Source organism: Chrysochloris asiatica, unplaced genomic scaffold (genome assembly GCF_000296735.1).
Source record: "Chrysochloris asiatica unplaced genomic scaffold, ChrAsi1.0 scaffold00106, whole genome shotgun sequence".
NCBI classification, from domain to species: Eukaryota; Metazoa; Chordata; class Mammalia; order Afrosoricida; family Chrysochloridae; genus Chrysochloris; species Chrysochloris asiatica.
Genome location: NW_006408624.1, coordinates 9,948,061 through 9,962,509, shown reverse-complemented (window position 1 = coordinate 9,962,509; position 14,449 = coordinate 9,948,061). Strand labels below are relative to the sequence as shown.

The 14,449-nt window shown below is 50.8% G+C and overlaps 1 protein-coding gene across 1 annotated transcript in view; it reads right to left on the bottom strand.

Annotated features, from left to right (window-relative positions):
- The window catches only part of KCNQ4 (potassium voltage-gated channel, KQT-like subfamily, member 4), an 88,024-nt gene extending 73,584 nt beyond the window's left edge, over positions 1 to 14,440 (bottom strand). The window contains exon 1 of the mRNA XM_006867598.1: positions 14,217 to 14,440. The gene's annotated coding sequence lies outside the window, so the exon portion shown is untranslated. The remainder of the gene's footprint in view (positions 1 to 14,216) is intronic.
- Between the last annotated feature and the right edge of the window lie 9 nt (positions 14,441 to 14,449).

Genomic DNA, 14,449 nt, shown 5'->3' with positions numbered 1-14,449 from the left:
GAAGAATGGATAAACAAACTGTGGTACATACACACAATGGAATATTATGATACCTTGAAGAATAGCAAGGGAGCTGCAAGCCACCGCATAACATGGATGAATCTTGAGGACATTATGTTGAGTGAAATTAGTCAGTCACAAAAGGAGAAATACTGCTTAGGACCACTACTGTAAAAGACCAAGAAAAAGAACCCATACTAAAGGGTGGGGGGGATTCTTTACTGATTGCTGGGAGGTGGAGTGAGGGGAGGTAGGGGAAGGTGAAGCAGAGGGCAGGGAATAGACGCAGGATAGTTTGGGTGGTGGGGAGGGGGGCAATATACAAGAAGGGGGAGAGGAATGGAAAAACAAAGAGGATGGGAGAACAGTTAGGCAGGTTTGCATGGGTTAAGTGGGACAGAGGTAAATAATAATGTATGCACAACTTTGGAACAATAGGGCTCTAGATACAGGGATTGAGACATGGTTGGAATGAGCAAAAGGGGGGAAATAATTTTAAGATGGTTGACTGTCTTTTGGATCTTGGTTTCCCTTGCATACCATTATAAAATAGACATTGGAGGAGGAGAGAAAGAAATGGCCAAAAATATCACCATAGAAAGCTTGTAAGTCTGTCTTCTGCCTATAATTGATTGGAATACCTAAAATGGGGCTACAAGGTGCCCAGTGAAGGAGGCTTCCTGCGGAGCCTCTGCATTACATAAGACTACAGGTGGAATCCTGAACCGCATCCAGAATCTTAAGAGGTGGGAAATTTCCACTTGAAAAGACGGGCAGATCAGCCTGGAGCCGCTAAAAGAACAGAAGACACTTCTTGAAAGAAAGACTGACAGGAAAAATACAAAGCAATATAGGTAGACAGACTGATTACCACAAGAACAAGCATGTTGCTCGCCCAGGAGACATCAAGGCAAGTGGTCAGGTCCCCTCAGGGCAAACCCCTTCCAAGACTAAGACTCAATGGGAATACACGAGCAGACATGCACTCTGATTGGTGACCACGTCTGTCACTGATAAGGGGAAGTGAAGGAAAAACTGCAATGAAGCTGCAAGCTAAGTCCTACAATGTTCAATAGACTCCTGTGAACCCAGGTGGAGACCTGGTTGGCAGCATTGTGGCAAGACCTGGGGACTCTTGGGCTCAGAGTCAGTGACATAGCCACAGAGGACTAGAGTGGAGAGTGAAGCGTTCACCTGATAAGAAGAGAGGGCATATGCACAAGAACACCCACACTTGCAGATAATACCCACTTGACCTGGCTTCAATGACTGAATGATCAGAGCTCAACTAGAAGAAGGAAGAAGAGGAAAAAAGGAGTAATCTGATCCAATTTGATGAACTTGACCTACACCTATGGATGCAGTAGCTCAAAAGAGGGAACAAATCTTTATAGCAAGGGTCATTTCTACCCCCTCCTACACAGAGTAGACAGGGATGGGCAACTTGGACACTGGCTACCCAAAGGGGGAGTGGGGCTACAAAGGCAAGAAGTGACTGGTTTACAAGCCTTCAAGAGGTAACCTAGATCCAGGGGGTGTGGAGGAAGGTAGAATCTCCACTGAGTAGTATCCAATCTGTCTAGTCGGGGCTGATGAAAGGAAATGCAGACAGGTCTCTTGTGATACAGTAGTGAATAACTGTTATCAGGACTGATTGTGAGGGTTGTAAATGTAAAGGTATACGTTTTGTAGCAAGGAGCGGAATGATTAACTTTTCAGTCCAGGAACGGAGGTCCCTGGGACTATCAAGGGAGAAGAGCAGAGAGCGGGACCCTACCCAGAGAAGCAGCAATGCCAGAGATGGAGGCAGAGACGACGACATGGAGAGATGGAGCAGCTGGGGACTTTAGACCCAGAGAGGGAGGGGGCTGTGTGCTGACAACCGGGGGAGGGGAGGCGGGGGGTGTGTGTGTGTGTGTCAGGCTTGCAGGGTATACCATTTGGTTGGTTGATGATGCATGGAGGGGATGGTAACCATGGCAATGAAATGATATACGATAGGATGAATGTAAAACTAATGTTCTCCCATGTAAACTATCATATAATTCACAATAAAACATTTTTTAAAAAAAGAAATAAAGGCCTGGTGATCTATTTCCTAAAATCAGTCCTTGAAAACCCTATAGACCATAGTTTACGCTGGTACTCAGGGAATCCGAATTGACTCGTGGCAACTGGTTTCATTATTCACTTTATTATTATTGGGAGCCATAGTAATAGGGAGGCTGAGGCTCAGAGAGGGAGGTGACTTGTCACTGGTCTTCCCACCTCAGTCTCCTCCAATCTGCACTATGACACCCCTGCCCTGTCACCCCCAACCTGCTGCAGTCCTGCCACCTGCTCCCCTCTCTCCTAGCACAGAGTTCTTACATCCTGAGGATTTCAGGGCACTCCGTGTTCTGGATTGAGCCCAGAAAATTCTCAACTTGCTGACTATTCATCACCTACCAGCTGTGTGGCCAGAACAAGTGTCCATATCTGTACAATGGGGATAGTGATAATACACACCTCGCAGGGTCCTTGGAAGGACTAAATGTGGTAGTGTATGAAAGTATTCAGCACAATACGTGACATAGATTATACTGTGACTCTCATTACTTCCCATGGCTTGTGGGAAGTGCTCATTGCCCTTTACCTCTAAGTATCATGGTCATATCGTTCTCCAGGCCCAGGGACATCCCAAGAGCTCTTGCTGCCATCAGGCCTCTAGCACTATGGGAAATTTCTGAGGAAAGGAATTGCTGGTCTGACTGACCTTATAGGGCCTATGTGCCACCCCTGCCCTCAAGTCTCTTTCTCAGAGCTCAAACCAGTGAGGGTAAGGGTGAGGGTGAGGGAGAAGGTCAAGGGAAGAGGGTTCGTCTCTTGGGAAGATAAGAATATTAAATACCAACAATCCCTCTATTCTTCACTGCAGCCCTTAATCTGGGAGATAGCCTGGTGAGGTGGGCAGGTGCGGATAGTGAATGTCACTCTACATGGAAGGAAGCTAGGGTCTCAGAAAGGTTAGGTCATTTGTTTCGGGTCACCCAGCTTCAAAATAGCAGAAGTGGGAGGTGAACCCTAGTCTGCTAATTGTAGGTTCACTGCTCCTTTAACTGAAGGTGAACCTTAACTCTGGGTAAACACACTTGGGAAAGAGCCCTGGGCCAGTCCTCTCTGTGCAGAGGGAAGAGCAGGGATTGAGGTCCTGAGGGCTAAAGGGTCCACACTGTCTGCTCTTCTGTCCCCCTAATTCCTAGCTCTTCCCACCCTTCCATCTCTCTCAGACTCCTCCCACTTTGGGCCCTAGAACACAGGAGGGAGAAGGCAGGATGGTGCCAGGACTCAGGGATTTCATGAACTGGTAAAATTTCCAAAACCACTTTGGGGACTGTATAAGGTTGTCAACTTTTTATTTTGCCAAGTAAGGACATTAAAAAAATTCCCAGCCCCATCGTTTCATAAATGAAAGAACATAATCTCAGACTAAAAGGCAGTTCTTTAAATGGAATACATTTAGCTTTATGAAAAAGTTATTCATGTTGTTCTTATTTTCTTCCTTTTTGCCTTAGGCCAGCAGACCACCACCCGTCTGCTGATGAGTCGGAAAACCATTTAGAACTTGGGCATCACACATACGTGGGTTTGAATCCTAACTCCGTCATGGATAAACTATGTAACTTTGCTTGTGGTATTTCCCTTCTCTGAGACTTAATTTCCTTTCTGCAAAATGTAAGCAGTAATAGCATTGGTCACATAGCATGGCCTAGTGACTGCAGAGCACCCGCTCATGGGAAGGGCTGTCAAGTCGTGGTTCGCACCAGGGCCTGGCCCTGTCATGCTCAATAGCCTCCTCTGGTTCTCCACAAAGGGTTAAGCGTTGCACTGCTAACCAAACGGTTAAGTGTTTCAACCATTCCAAGAGAGATAGATGTGACCGTCTGTTTCCAGTTCTACTGCTCTGTCCTATAGGAATCAGAATCCACTGGACAGCAGTGGGCTGGGTTTGGGATGTGGCCTCCCACTACCCACCTCCATAGCCAGGCAGTCCAGGACCTTGAACACTGCAGACTCTGCAGATCCCCGGACAAAGGAGCATCCCTTCCTGCTACTCCTCCTTCCATCAAATAAAGCTCATGGGATCTTCCAATTTAAAGCCTGCACCTAGAGGACCTGGGGTCCTTTCCCCACTTCCTTCTAGTCAGAAAAACTCTTCTCATCCTTACTACCTACCTACCCTCAACGCCACCTTCATTTAGTCACTCAACAAACACAGGCTAATTATCAATCATGTGCCAAGCATTGTGTTCAACCCACACCCACCCAGATCTCACAGTCCAATGGGAAACAGGAGAAAACACACAGAACGGACATCAAAAGACCCCCAATCCTGTCTGGGATGGGGGTGGGCAAGTAGTGCTTCCAAGAAGACAGAGTGCTGAGGAGGTGGGATTTGAGGGGTGAATAGAAGTCAATAAGATGATGGGGTGGGTGGGAGAGGGGACACTGACCAGCACAACATTCCAGGGAGTGTTGGGAACACTTAAAGTCATTTCTTAGGCAAGGCGCAAAGGATGCTTGTAGGAGGGGGTTTCTAACTTGGGCAGGAGAATGGGGAAATGGGCAGAGGAAGGGGAGTAGGTTTGAAGGGAAATGCAGAGTCTGGTGTGCCCAGGGAAAAGGAGGAGGCCCAGTGCCACACAAGGAGCCAGATAAGGATGAAGCTATGAAGGGGACACTGTCATCACAGCAAGTGACAGATGAGGTAGTAGGTGTGCTTGAGTCATCTCCCTGAAAAGTGCACACAGAGAGAAGGGAACTGAGGCAGAGCCCTCAGAAGCCTCCATATTCAAGAGGCATACAGAGGAGTTGAAACTGCTGGAGGGAGAGCCAGTGAGGCAGCTGTGGGGAAAGTACATTCAAAAGAGGGGGCCAGTTAGGGCCAGATGGGTGACATGGCAGAATGGTTAAATACACAGATGCACAGGAAGCCACTTCATAGGTTTGAATCCTGCTTCTACCACTTATTAGCTGTGCTAACCTTGGGTGTGGAGCTGTGAGTTAATGTGCCATACTGCAAAGCCATTTGAACTGCAAGGTCAGCAGTTCAAGCTCACCAGCTGCTCCTCAGAAACCTTATGCAGGGTCCATATGAGTCGGAATTGACTCGATGGCACTTAATAACAACAACAACCTTGGGCAAGTGACTTGACTTCTCCATGTCTTAATCTAACCTTTGAAAACAGGGCTGTTGTTGTTGTTAAGTGCCATCGAGTCGGTTCCGACCCATAGCGACCCTGTACAGGGTTTCCGAGGGTGTAAATCTTTACGGGAGTAGAAAGCCTCATCTTTCTCCCGCGGAACGGCTGGTAGTTTCCAACCGCTGACCTTAAGGTTCACAGCCCGATTCGTAACCACTACGCTACCAGACTAGTTTATCTTTAAAAGAAGGATAAAGGAGCCAGGGTTGGGAGGAGCTGTCCCACTCAGCCTTCGTTGTGACCCAGGCTGTGCCTCTCTCCTGCACGGGTCACACATCCGTCCCCACCCATCCACCTCATGGTAATCTGTGTCTTCTACGGTGTCACGACTCTCAGATATCAGAGGATGTGATGAATGAATAAATGAATTCAAGAGCTGCTCCCTTCAGGATCTGGGCAAAGCTCGGAAGCAGTATTTCTCTGCTCTCAGATGCTCCAGTACAACTTCCATCTATTAAGGAGGGGGAGACGAAAAAGGCCCCTGTGTGCACTCTGTTCCTGGGCAATCAGGCCTCAGTTTCTCCATCTGGGAAATGAAGCCACGGATCTATTTGAGCTCTGGGGCCTTCTGGTTCTGATGTTGTGTGGCCAGGGATGTATGGGGAAAGGATGTGGGTAGAAAGCTCTCCTCCTGACTTGTCAGACCTGCCCCCCTAGTGAAGATGCCCACCAGGGGTGCAGAGCCCCCCCTGCACCCAGGGCCTGGCCCTCCAGAAGAGGACAGCAGCCCAGAAGAGATGGCAGGAGCACAGAGGCCTGGGATTGTGCTGACAAAGCTGTTCCTTCTCTCCCTCCTCTCTCCCTACCCCCTCCCCTCCCAGGGGACAGCCGAGCCCAGCAAAAATAAACCCAAAGACAGTGACCTGGACAAACCCGAGGCTCCCAGGGAGGAGAGACAGGGAAGGGAGAGTGGGGGGCATGCAGCCTGTGTGAACCCTGTGCCCTAAAGTCAGTGGGTACCTGATTCGACCCTCACCCCACCCCCCAAAGTTGGGCTCAGAAGGAACAGGCATCAGGGAAGAGGCGCCACTCCTTTGCCTGACAGGGACAATTAGCAGAGCAAATCTTGTCCGGCCCAGTTAAACAGGGATCCTCTAGTATTGGGTACAGTATTCCAGAAAATCTGCCATACTTCACCTCCTAGTTATTGGGTAGTCCATCCTGTTGTCTAACCCTTATCCCTTCTGCTATGGAACTATGCTCCATTCATTTCCAGTTAGCTTTCCCCCTGTTCTACCAGTCTGGTCTAAATGCTCATGGAGTCCCAGGAGGTGTCCCCAGATTTCCCTGAAGGGTGGGGGCAGCCTCTAAACCAGAGACCCCACTCCACCCACTATCCCCCGAATCTCCTGGAGGAAAGGCAGTGGGAAGGAATCGCTGAGCTCCCAGCTCCCATTGCCTCCCTCCCTCAGGCGCTGCCCACGGATTCCCAGCCCAATTAGTCTACTGCCTGGGGCTGCCCCTCCTGCTCCTCGCCCCTCCCAGGTGCCAACCCTCAGGACACACAGATCCTTCCCTAGGGACAGAGCTGTCCAGAGAGCCTGGAATCTTGGGGGGCTCAGTGGGGGCCCCAGATGTCTGACCAGTACCCTCTTCTCAGAGCCTCAGAACCTCAACTGGGAGAGGGCAACCTCCTGGGTGCCCTTCCAAGGGCTGCCCTGTCCTCTGAAGGGGCAAGGGTGAAGGTTCTGGAAGAAGAGAAACCCATCTTCCACCCTGAAAAACTCAAGGTCCTTAATAGAGGTTCCTCCCCTTCATCCAAGGAGCTCTGGTGGTTATGAATCGGGCTGCTAACCTCAAGGTCCGTAGTTCGAAACTACCAGCAGTTCCATGGGAGAAAAGTGAGGCTTTCTGCTCCCATAAAAATTTGCAACCTCAGAAACCCTGTGCAGGGTCACTATGAGTTGGAACCGACTCCACGGTACTTAACAACCCCTTCATCCAGCATTCCTCGGTGCCAGACAGCTCTGAGTGGTCCATTTTGCTGTTTTGCCCCAAGAGGGTGATTAAGGAGTCCTTGTGTCACTATAGATTAGGCATTGGGTTGCTAATCACAGGTCAGCAGTTCAACCCCACCAGCCACTCCACGGGAGAAAGAGGAGGCTGCCTATTCCTGTGAAGGTTTGCAGTCTCAGAAACACTACATAGGGTTGCTATAAGGGGGACGTGACTCAGTGGCAGTGGGTTGGGTTGGTTTTGGATTATATAGGGGGCTACTGAGGCTGGAAGGAGCGCTGGTAGTGTAGTGGTTATGAATCGGGCTGCAAACCTTAAGGTCAGCAGTTCGAAACTGCCAGTTGTTCTGCAGGAGAAAGATGAGGCTTTCTGTTCCCATAAAGATTTACAGCCTTAGAAACCCTGTACAGGGTTGCTATGAGTCGGAACCAACTCCACGGCACATAACAACAATAACTGAGGCTGGGGTGAGGTGGACTTGAATTGAGCGCCTTTCCAGTAAGTGTTGGGACTGAGCTTTCAAAATCTTAGGATTCCCTACCTCCATTCCCCGTAGATGACATACACACCTTGAGATGAGAAAGGTAGACCCAGGAGAGTGGGCAGTTGCCTTCCTCTCTTAGGGGTCCCTGGGTTATCCCCCTGACCTCCATGACTTTTATTCTAACTCCCTGGGACCAGGCTACCTGCCAGGTTTGACATTGAGGCCCATACGGATGCCATGTACAACTTCACTCTTCCTTAAACAGCCCACACAAGTATAACCACACTCAGGCCAACTCTCCAATTAGTCCCCTGTGAGAAGAGGCAGTATGGACCAATGGCTCAGGGCAGGCCCTGGAACCTCCAAACTATACACTCACCCAGGATAGGACACAAGCATGGTCACTGTCCCCTGTTTCACTATGCCTGCAACTGAAGAAACCAACCAATGCACATCCTAGGGACCTGGGTTAAAGTCCTGGTGCCACCATTCACTAGTTGTGTGACTTCCCTCACCTGGCCTCAGTTTCCTCAACTGTGAAATGGGTATAATGGCTGTGGAGGCAAAACAAAAAATGTAAGTGCAATGCCTAGGACATACTGGATCCTCCCAGGTCACACAGACACATCCTCAGACTCCCCGTGAGCAATCGCTTACACCCACAACACACAAGAGCACAGCCCCACACCCACTTGCTCCCACATTCTTCTGAGCTCACCCAGACACATTCACCAGGGTACCCCAGAGAAGGACAATAAGAAGGATGATTACAATATCATGATGATGATCTTATTTTGCCTGCACACCCCTAGAGGTGGGTATTATTTATTATCTCTAGTTTACTGATGAGAAAATTAAGGCTTGGGAGGTTAGTTAACGTGCCCAAGGACACATGACGGGTAAGGAAAGAATTAGGATTAAGTCCAAATCTGTCAGACTTGGATTAACCTAAGGCGGAACAGCCATGGGAGCAATGAAAGATTCCCCTGACTCTCCTATCCCAGCCCCAAAACTGCTACATTAGGGACCTGAAGGACCCTACCCCTAACCCCACCTCCACTCCCCCACCCCGTCAGAGACTGAGTCCCCTAACCCACATGAGGGAGGGTGTGAGAAAACCTCAAGCTGGGGATAAGGGGAAGTTCCCCATCCAATCTCCTTTAGAGCAGAGGCAGGGCCTTGGTCTGTCTGCAGAGTCTTTTTCTCCCTGCTCCCCACGGAGTTTCAGCTCCCTTAACTGGCTCAGAGAACCTTAAATTAATCACCCACTCAAAGTGCTGCCATCAGCCCAAGAAACACTCATCCTGGCTCCAATATTCGGAGGAGACTGGTTTCTGCAGCTATATGGAGTAAAGTTAGACATCCAGCAGGGCTTCCTCAATTAAAGGTATGAATGTACCATGGTACTGGAGTTGGGTAGGCAGGCTATGAGAGAGCTAATCTGCCCCATTGACCCCAAAGGAACGTTGGGGTAAAAAGTGGAGGAAGCAAAAACTAGCGGAAGGCAGTTCAGGAATGAATAGAAGGCAGACAGAATGGCCTTCTATCTTCCTCTCCTTACAAAGACCAAACAAAAGGAAAGGGCAGAAAAGAAGCAGCACAAAAATTGGGGTCACACACAAAGATCTTCCCAATTACAAGGCACAGTTCCCAGAGCATGAGTCTTGCGTATCTGTTGGGGTTAGGAAAATCTTTACAGTCCTGATCTGGGAGGCAGGGAGCTGGCTGCCGGTATAGCTCTACTCTCTAGGTGACTTAGCCAAGTATACTCCTTTCTGTGCATTGGTATACCTAGCAGTCCACTGCAGGATTGGACAGGATGATCTAGGATGGCCTGTCAGGAGAAGCAAAGAGCAGCAAAGTTCCAAGAAGGCAGATACCCATTCCCATGTGGTTCTAAGGCTCACATACTAGATGCTCCCAGAAGGCTACAGGGATACACCCTTCACGGTGGATGCACACATACACACAGACCCCGAGGCTCAATCTTGCAGTTATGGATAGGTGAAGGCAAAAACCTCAGGGAATGCAGCTAGTTCTGTTAGGCCCTAGGGTGTGTGTCTATGCTTGTGCGTCTGTGAATGAGGTGGGGATGAAGAGGTGGATTAAACTTCTTTTCCATGGATGCGTGTGCCTTCGTAATCTCCATAGGTGTGTGTGTGTGTTAATGTTGTAGAGTGTGTGTGCGTGCGCGTGCGTACATGAGACAGACAGATAAGAGAGTAAGGATATTGTGCCAAGCTGTGTACAACAAATGTGTAATCGCATTGGGTGGGGTTGGGCAGTTTTCATTCAATTCTACAAAATCCTATCACTTCCCGTCCCCTGCTGCCTAGATGCTGAGTGCTGGGAATACAGGATAAATGATACAGGAATGGGGGATTAGAGGAGCAAGGGGTGGGGGCGAGGGACTTGCTGAGACTGGGGTGCAGGAGAAAGACAGCTTGGAGTCAGACCCAGCTTTTCCTTGTTAACTGGTACCCTTTCCTGATCCTCAGTCCCCTAACCTGTCAAATGAGGAGAATCTCAATACTTGCTTCCAGATGAAGGCTGCAGTGAGTGGAAGCAGGGGCTACATCCACAATCATAAATTTCATTCAAATTCCAAAAGCCAAGCCTGGTGGCCCAGGAGCAAAGGGCAAGATCCTCAAGTGGGAGTCCTGAGTGTTGGGGTCTGGCCCTGCATCCACCACTAATTCACTATGTGACTTGGGCCTCTAGAGTCTTAGTTTCCACATAAGCAAATGGGGCCCTAACTATGTGAAAACCAATTTAACAGGAGTCCCTAAGGGTTCTGGGTAACCTTCCTTGGGCTATTCCTGACCCAAGCAGAAATAGGGGTGGGCAGCTCAGGGATACCAGGATTAGGAGTCTTCCCCCCCACCCCCCAGGAGCTGCCATCAGCTCTTCCCCTTCCCATTCCCATAGCTTCTGACCCGGGGGACAAGGCTGCTGGGAGGATGTTTACAGATCCTTAAACCTTCACACACAGAAAATCTGTTGTGTAGCGGGGGCTGGGAGCAGCAGCCTCTTGGAAGAATGAGGGAGACGGGCCCTCTAATTCCAGAAGGGAGGCTGGTGTGGCCCTACAGTGGGTACAGCCAGAGAGCGGGCATTTCCCAAATCCCTCAGTGGCCTCGGAGGACAAGGTGGGCATTGCAGGGCTTGTGAGGGGTTGAAGGCTTAAACAGGGACAGGGTGCAGCAAGGGGGACAGGGGCTTGGTGACTGGAACAAGGACCTAAAAAGAGGAAGGGAAGCTTAGAGAGGGCCAGGGATCCTTCATTCTGGATCTCAATAAAGAGAAGTCTGGAGTCAGCAGGTCCCACTCCTCAAGGGCCCCGACTTACTTCTGGGCAGGTTGTGAGGCCCATAGGGAAATCGCTGACCAGTGTGAAGGAAGTATCTCCTAGAGCAGATGGATCCTGCTCATTCCAACACCCTCCTTCCTGAGCCCTCTCTCCCAGTTTCTTCTGATAGGGTCTGAGTGCCTAGGAAGGGGGTCCTAGCTAACTGCACACACTGAATGCCACTCATTGGGCGCCTGAGGAAGACGGTGGAAGGGGAGAAAGACTATGACCAAAGTGCAGCAGCAGGAATAGAAGTCCACCAGCAGGAAGTACTTCTTGGCAAGAATGCACACAACACCCTACAGTGAGTGGCTGAGAAACCCCACATCTGGAGTGCCTCAAAAACAGGAGAGGGCTCTGCACAGGCTCCTTCCCCAGCCCCAACAACTATCCCTCATACTCAGACAGGCCCTTGCAATTTACCAAGCTCTTTCCCACCCATTATCTCATCCAAGAAGGAGGCCCACAGGTTGGGGCTTCCAATCTCTGTGGCAACCTGGCCATCTAAAACTCAGAGAGGACCAGCAATCAGTCCAAGGTCACACAGCATGCCAGAGGTGAGGTTGCTAATCCCTTAATTTCTAAGGTGAATGACCAGTTTCCTGAGATATGTGAACCTCTGGCCGTTTTCATACTGCATTTCCTCTACCAGAGTTCCCAAAGAATGTCTCAGCCCTGGGCTCCTGGAGACAAGTGGTCAGGAGAAGCTCCCCCTGACAAGGGCATTCCTGGCATGCAGAAAGGGCAGGATGTGGGGCAAAGGTGCCAGCGGATTTAGCTCCTGGAGAGGAAGGGAAGGCCTTTCCAGAGAAGGCGACAGTGGCAGACCATAGGACAAGCAGCGGGTCCTTCACCTCTGGTGACTCTCACGAGTGCTTAGAGACCAGGCCTGGGGGCTAAGGCCTGCCCAGGCCCAGCCATGCCTTGGAAAACTCACCTCCCAAGAGGAGCCCATGGGGGACACAGCAGCTCTCCACAAAGTGTCTCCCCTCAGTGAGCAATTGAAGGGTTGTGTGGCCAAGGACATCACAATGTACTCTGTCTCTCCCGACTCTGTGGTAACTTTGTATTCCTGCACTAAAATGGCATCACACTCTAAGTGGTCCTTTCTGGAGCCATAAGTATTCATCCCAGGCCCTCCAAATGGATATGAGAGAAAGATTAGGGTACCCTAACCTTGAACATGATGTGGTGCTGAAGGATCAGCACTGGACTGTGAAGCATAAGGTGATCAGTTCAAATCCACCAGCTGCTTCTTGGAAACCTGGTGGTGGTGGTGTACCTTGGAGTCGATTCCGACTCATAGCGACCCTGTAAAGGGTTTCCGAGACTGGAAATATTTACAGAAGCAGAAAGCCTCATCTTTCTCCCGCAGACCCGCTGGTAGTTTCAAACTGCTGACCTTGAGATTAGCAGCCCAATTTACTAATCACTACGCTACCAGAGCTCCTTTGGAAACCCTGAAGAGGGTGGCTATGAGTCAGAATTAACTCAACAACACTTACCAGCAATGACAGCCTTGAACCAGGAACCCTGATGGTGCAGTGGGTTAGGCACTGGGCTACTAGTGTTAAAGTAGGTAGTTTGAACCCACCAGCTACTCTACAGGGTAAAGATATGGCAGTCTAGTTTCATAAAGATAGTTTCAGAAACTTTATGGGGCTGCCTACTCTGTCTTACAGGGTCAATATGAGTTGAAGCAACTGGACGCAGTGGGTGGGTGGGTTAACCTTGAACCCTGACTCAAAGTCTGACCTTCTGTTCTGAGCAATCTCAACTCTGCCCAGAGCCTAGCCCAGCAGGAAGTCAAGGCTGCTACCCTAGATGCTAAATAACTCAGAATATTTGCTTCCTTGACCCCTTCCTGTGTCAGGGGTCCTTCCCTTCCCCCGTTTCACCTGGGAAATTCCCTGGGACTTGTTCAGAAGGGGCAGAGGCAGGCAAGCACACCAAAAGGCAGGTGGAAATAGGCAAAAGCAGAGCGAGAGGGTCAGGTGACTAGAAAGATGGACAGACAGACACATAGATAACTGTAACTGGACAGGGCACTAGAGGGATGGAAGCAGGTAGGTGAGAGATGGACAGGCCAACTCACACATAGGTAGAAACTCAGTTGGGCAGAGAAACAGCCAGACAGGCAGAAGAACTGCTGGACATGCAGGTGGACCACCTAAGAGACCCCCAAGAGCAGAGGCCTCTCTGGGGATGGCAGGGGGATTCATAGTAGCATAGTTTCCAGGGAGTGGAGGGCTCTCTCTCGGGCACCTCCGAGCGTCCCAGCCACAGGCCCAGCCTTTCAACTGATATCTGCGGGGCCTCTCATGTTCCCGACTGGGTCAGGCTGTCCCCCAAGACTGAGCTCTGAGCTGCCAAAATTCATTCTTTACATCCAAGAGGGGTCAGTGTTTTTGAAAGTTGTAGGAGCCTGGAGAAGGGGAGGAGGGGCCAACAGCGTCATTGTTTCCTAATCTACCCCTCCCCTCTTTCTTTCCCCTGCGTCCAGAGCCAGGCCTGGTCCTGAAGCCAGCTAGCTGGGCAAGCGAGCAGGCCAAGCCGGCAGTGCAGGCGGGGAGGCCCCATGAGCCCTGGGACGTTGAGGGTGAATGGGGAAGACAGAATGAAGACAGATAAAGTCCAACAGAGCACATAGTGTCAGAACCCATGTGGGCCACAGGACCCTAAACACCTACAATCAGGGGCCAACCCTTGGCTGCGGTAGGAGCCATCTCCAAGGGGCTGGCAGGTGGGAGCTCATCGCGAAGTAGCGTCAGAGCTGGGTAGGGGGTGGCAGAAAGTGTGTGGGACTCTGTGTTTGGGATGGTAGAGAAGGGAAGAAAGTGGAGCCCCACTTAAGTAGTTCCAGACTTTAGGGGAAAGGACTGGGGGAAGAAGAGGCTGGATGTGAGGGGTACCTGGGAAAGAGTAGCAGGTGTTGGAGACCAGGATATGGAAATAAGAAGTTGAGGGGGGCGGGAAAAGAAGCCGTTTCAAACAAAGTACAGAAGTTAGGGTCAGGTTCAGGGTATAAAAAACAGGGCTCACGCCTAGCGGGGAAAGAAATAGGGGTCCATCATAGAGGTGGGGGGAAGGAGGCGGATCCCTGGCGGTGCTCACTCCCCAGGAAACCCAGGTTCGGGATGGGGCTGCGCAGGGTCGCGGAAGGGGCGTGGGGTCGCAAACTCACATGAAGACGTGGTAGATGAAGGCCCAGCCACGGGGCCGCTCCAGCACGTTGTAGACCCAGTTCTGCAGGCGGCGGTAGCGCTTGTGCGCGGCCGAGGAGCGCTGACCGCAGGCGGAGCCCGAACCGGAGCCCGGCCCAGGGAGGGGCGCGCCCGGCGGCAGGGGGCTGCCCAGGAGACCGTGGCGACGCGGGGAGCCGCCCCCGCCCGCCTCGCCCTGCTCGCTCTGCACAGC